This window comes from Silene latifolia, chromosome 4 (assembly GCF_048544455.1).
Source record: "Silene latifolia isolate original U9 population chromosome 4, ASM4854445v1, whole genome shotgun sequence".
Classification (NCBI taxonomy): domain Eukaryota; kingdom Viridiplantae; phylum Streptophyta; class Magnoliopsida; order Caryophyllales; family Caryophyllaceae; genus Silene; species Silene latifolia.
In genome coordinates this window covers 90,960,054-90,965,886 of record NC_133529.1, presented here as the reverse complement: position 1 = coordinate 90,965,886, position 5,833 = coordinate 90,960,054, and the positions used below count along the sequence as shown (strand labels likewise).

At 39.2% G+C, this 5,833-nt stretch overlaps 1 non-coding gene across 1 annotated transcript; it reads right to left on the bottom strand.

Moving 5' to 3' along the window:
- Window positions 1–1,151: 1,151 nt before the first annotated feature.
- LOC141654472 (small nucleolar RNA R71) lies at window positions 1,152–1,258 on the bottom strand. Its single transcript, XR_012548031.1, has one exon. It is a non-coding gene; the product is annotated as a small nucleolar RNA R71 (small nucleolar RNA).
- Between the last annotated feature and the right edge of the window lie 4,575 nt (window positions 1,259–5,833).

The window sequence follows — 5,833 nt, the reverse complement described above, 5'->3', positions numbered from 1 at the left end:
ATAGGTGTTGTACAATCTAATCGATTCGGCTCCGGGACCCAAACCTTCCTAGGGATTGTAAGATATACACTAACTCGATCCCATCACAACAATAATTGCTTGCATCTAGTAGAGAACATGTTTGTATGATCAAATCCCATGAATCCCCTATGGACCCATGACACCCTAGTGCTTTTAATCAATTGTTTACATCTCATTTCAATCATCTTGCTTGCTTTTATTACTTTATTTACATTGTTATTTAGTTTAGTTGATCTCCTACCTCAACCCAAATTGTGACACCCTTAGACACGACCATTTGCAATCGAAAATCCTACATCAATACCCGTCCCTTGGGATCCGACCTTTACTTACCTCTTTACTAAAAGAAGAGTAGTTTGTGAAGTTATAAATATTGTTTTGGTCTAGGTAACTTTTGACGAGGAGTAACAAAACCGACGAACCAAAAATGGCGCCGTTGCCGGGGACGGTGCTAACTTGATTTGATTTTCTTTGATTGCTTTTTAGTTGTGTCTTTATTTACCTTGGGGAAGTCAAACTCCTCAAGGTTTTCTAATTGTTTTCGAGTTGTTTGATATTTTGCATGTCTAGGAGATCACAAGGTAACTTGTTACCCATTGATCTTGAAATTGAAAGAACTTTGACCAACAATAGAAGACTTGATAGGAATACTTTGAGAGGTATTGGTGAGATTGTGGACATTCAACCAAATAATTTTGGGTTCATCAACCCTTTTGTAAGAGAAGGAGAGGATAACCCAACCACAAAATCAACCCACAATGCCTAAATTTTCATCACATTCCGTACCAACCGAGGAGAACCTACCAATTGGTACTCCCACACCACAACATTTAATCGGTAATTTCATTGCAAAATCCGCATTTATACAATTAGTCGAAAGAAGCCAATTTGGGGGGATGCCTAGTGAAGACCCTCATTCTCATATAGAGACTTTTTATGACTTTTGTGATGTGATTTCTCAAACCGGAGTTACTCAAGACCAAATTCGATGGGTTTTATTTCCTTTTTCTTTGATTGGTACCGCAAAACAAGGGTTAAAGAGCCTTGATAAGGCTACTCTTGGTATTGACTCTTGGAATAAATTGGCACTTGATTTCTACAAAAAGTTCTACCCTCCGGAAAAGACTAACATACTAAGAGCCCAAATCATCGGGTTCAAACAAAGGGACGAAGAATCTTTGTATGAAGCTTGGGAGCGATTCAAGGGAACTTGCCGCTCATGTCCTCATCACGGACTTAGCGAGTGGTTCTTGGTACAACAATTTTGGAATGGTCTATGTGAAGACTCCCGAAACATTCTCAATATGGGATCAAATGGTATGTTTACCGAAGTTGATGATAATCAAACACAGAACAAAATTGAGGAAATGGCGGTCCATAACTCACAATATAGTAGACCTCGGAAGGCTACTAGAGGAGGAAAGCATGAAGTGGACTTTATTACTCAATTGGGTGCTTAACTTAGTGCTCATATTGATACCATTAATTTGAAGTTTGAGAAGGCTATGGCTAAGCTCAAAGAAGCCTCCAAATCTAAGCAACATGTGAATGCCATGGTGGCATCTTCATCAATTCCAAGTGGAGTATGTGAGAGTTGTGGAACTTTGGGACATGACCAAAGTGAATGTAGGGGAACAAGTGAATGCTTTCCAAGCATACAAGAGTGGTACCCCTTATTCCAACTATTACAATGAAAACACCAAATTCCATCCCACCTTCTCATAAAAAAGCCAAAATGTTTAAAACCCTCAAACAACATACACCCCACCTCTAATGAGAAACCAAGCTCAAAGACCCTTTTACAATCAAAACCAAGGTTACCAAAACCAAACTCCATACAATCAAACAAATGACCAAGGTTTTGATGTTCAAAAAGCGGTCCTCCAAATGCAAAAGAACCGACAAGAGTTTTTCACTCAAATGCAAAAGGATAGCCAAGCAAAAGACATCACCATCAACAACATCCTAGCTCACACAAAGATGTTGGAGACCCAAATGTCCCAATTGGCATCTTCAAGTTCTCAAAGACAAAAGGGGCAATTACCACCTCAAGGTAATCCCCCAAGACAAGAATCGGTGAGTGTCATCCATTTAAGGAGTGGTACAAGGTATGATGGGCCGAAGAGGCCCGTTGATGAAGATGTTGTGAATACTAGTGACAAGGAAAGAGTTGTTGAAAACTCTAAAGAAGAAGAACCCACCATTCAAGAAGCTTCAAAGAAGGATGAAGAAAAGGCCAAAGAGAAGGAGCCTATTCAGATTAGACTTCCTTTTCCAAGTCGTCAAGCCAAGCCTATGTTTGATGACCAACTTGGGAAGTTTATGGAGATTATCAAGAACTTGGAAGTCTCAATTCCATTTACGGAATTAATCAATCATGTCCCGGCCTATGCTAAGTATATGAAAGATATTCTTACAAAGAAGAAATCCATCCGGAAGCTTGAGACTATTGCTTTCACTAAAGTGAGTAGTGCCATCATACAAGGAAGTTCACCTCCAAAACTAAAGGATCCGGGAAGCTTCTCTATTCCATGTACCATTGGCGACACCACAACCAACAAAGCTCTATGTGACCTTAGGGCAAGCATGAGTGTCGTGCCATATTCGTTAAGCAAGAGGTTAGGAATGGGAGAACTCAAGTGCACTAATATCACACTTCAAATGGCGGATCGATCTACGAAGACACCTTTAGGGATATGGGAAGATGTGCCGGTAAGAATTGGCAAGTTCTTCATCCCGGTGGACTTTGTTATTGTTGACATGGAAGAAGACTCCAACATTCCTATCATTTTAGGAAGACCTTTCTTACACACCGCGGGAGCGGTGATTGATGTGAAACATGGAGAACTTACCCTTGAAGTGGGAGATGAAACAATTACTTTTAATCTTGACAAGAAAATGAGAGCTCCCCGATTGCATGAGCCATGTTTCATGGTTGATCATTATAGCCGAGAAAGTGATAGGAAGAAGTTGGCATCTCAATGCAAAGAACAAGCTATCGGTAAAGAATCACCACCCATATGGAAAGAGAAAGTGGAAGATGCTCCGTCCAAGGAATGAGGAAGTTTCAAGAATGAGAGCTTGAATAGCTCACCACCACTCATGACAAGAGAAGAAGGAGGCCTCATTAACCATAATGACAAGAAGGAAGGAGAGTTGTCCTCATCAACTCGTGATATTATTGGGGAACAAGTAGATGAAGTATGCGGTCTTTAGGATGATGAGTTTGAGGGGATATTCAATCCCTATATCGGTAATGCTATGACCCAAGACCACCATGAAGAACAACAAGTGCAAAGGTCTATTGAAGATCTTTATCATCACAATGAACAGGCTTTCGACTACTTCTTCAAGGTGTTGAGCAACATCAACAACACCTTGAAATTGATTACTAATACTCATATTACACTAATAATATTAGTAATCTCATTGAACAATTTGGATCAAACTTCTCAAGTGTTTAGAGGAAAAACTATGAACAAGAGAGAGGTTTTTGCATGTGATGAATATATGCATCTTTTAGAGAGAACAAGTGAGGAAAAATTAAGAACAACAAAGTGTTGTGTGTTCTTATATGGTCCGGCTACTTTAATCCATGCTCAACATTTTTCTCTTCTCATTTGTCTTATGCAAATAGTGTAGGTAGTAGGCTTTTATTAAAGTGTGTCATAAGATGTTGGAGAATCTATCCAACAACTAAATGACAAAAACCAAAACTCTAGCATGCTTATGGTTTTGGACGGTACACTTAGTGTATATGGGTCTATTATTGTCTTATAATATTTGTCCCACAAATGCTTATAAGTCTTATGTTTCATTATCTTTCATAATTAAATATTAATTTGATCATACAACAATTATATGACAAATTAATAAACATATATCCAGTCAACTTATTGAGTAATATTTTACCATTATATCAACATATAATGGGTCCCATAATAGCTAGTTAGTTAAATTTACAACCTTTTGTAAATGTAAATAACTAATTACCTCTACCTCGAAATATGTATAAAACCTCAACATAATTTAGTAAATTAACATATTAATTCACTAAATCGAATCTTATTTAATCACATTACAATAAGATAGATATTTTCTCTTATACATATAAATTGTTCTTATTTAAGGAATTAATTAATTTGTATCAACATACAACTAATTAACTTTACTGATAAGGGCATCATCATTTAGGTGTGACCTTAAGGGATCAACTGACCACCACCGTCCTACGACGGTAACGTCAAACTCTAGCAAGCCAATCGTTACCGATTAATGTTGATCAGTTGACTATATTAATGAATCATCCCTTATGTATTCTTAATATGAGATTTAGTTATGATATTAAATCATGTGATCACACTATTGTTGAGGACACATACTCCAACATAACCTGTCATTGAGAGTTGAGAAAATGGGGAAGGCTAAACCCACAGTATCTAAACCTGCTGCTAGGCATGTGTACAAGCCTTACACTGGTGTCAAGATTGGCGAGATACCCAAACTAGCAACCCAACCCACCTTTGATGAGGGAAGTGGAGTCCTGAACCAAAAGCCTAACCCAAATCCCACTGAAAACAGGATCAAGTGTTTCCAATGTCAGGGTTATTGTCATTTCATAAAGGATTGTCCTTCAAAGAAGGTTATGACAGCAGTGGAAGTGGAAGAATGGGAAAGGGAAGGAATGGTTGAGTATGAACAGGAGAATCCTATGGTGGAAGAAGCAGTTGTTGAAGAAGGAACAAGCCAGGATGTGGTCATGGCTCACCCTGACACTGGCCATAATCTGGTTTTATGGAGGGTTATGCATTCTCAGCAAGCACCTTTGGAAGAGGACCAAAGGTCCCTTATTTTCAGGAGTAGGTGTACCATTCAAGGGAGGGTTTGCAACTTAATTATTAGGGGGGGAGGGGAGTTGCACTAATACGGCATCTGTTACCCTAACTGAGAAACTGAATCTCAGCACACAAGAGCCCCCACACCCTTACAAGCTCAGATGGTTAAATAAAGGAGCTGAGGTCAGAGTTGAACAGCAATGTCTGTTGCCATTCTCAATTGGAAATGTATACAAGGATGAGATCCTATATGATGTGGTACCTATGCATGTCTGTCACCTTCTGTTAGGCAGGCCATGAGAGTTTGACAAGAATTCAGCCCACTAGGGGAGAAGCAATACTTATTCCTTCAAACAGGGTAGTAGGAAAATTACACTGACTCCTCTACCTCATAACCAAAAAAACTATGGGAGTCCCAGTGTGACTGAAGGGCTTAATGAGGTTTTATTTTTATCTGAGGCTTAGATGATCAAAGAGCTTCAGCAAAAGCAACCTATTATTGTCTTGTTATCAAAAGAAATTGAAGAAAAGGAGGAGCCTCAGGTTCCTGTAGAGGTTAAGCCTTTGATTGAACATTATCAGGATGTGTTCCCTACTGAATTACCAAGAGGATTGCCACCACTGAGAGGCATTGAGCACTAGATTGAGCTTGTACCAGGATCTGTACTCCCTAAAAGACCTGCATACAGGTGTGTTCCTGAAGCTATAAAGGAATTGCAGAGGCAAATTGAAGAACTAATGGATAAAGGATTTGTGAGGGAATCCTTGAGTCCCTGTGTTGTGCCAGCATTGCTGGTTCCAAAGAAAGATGGCACCTAGAGGATGTGCATTGATAGCAGGGCCATCAACAACATCACAGTCAAATATAGGTTCCCTATACCTAGATTGGATGACATGTTGGATGAGTTGAGTGGTGCTAGGATGTTTTCTAAAATTGATCTCAAGCAAGGGTACCATCAGGTAAGGATAAGAGAAGG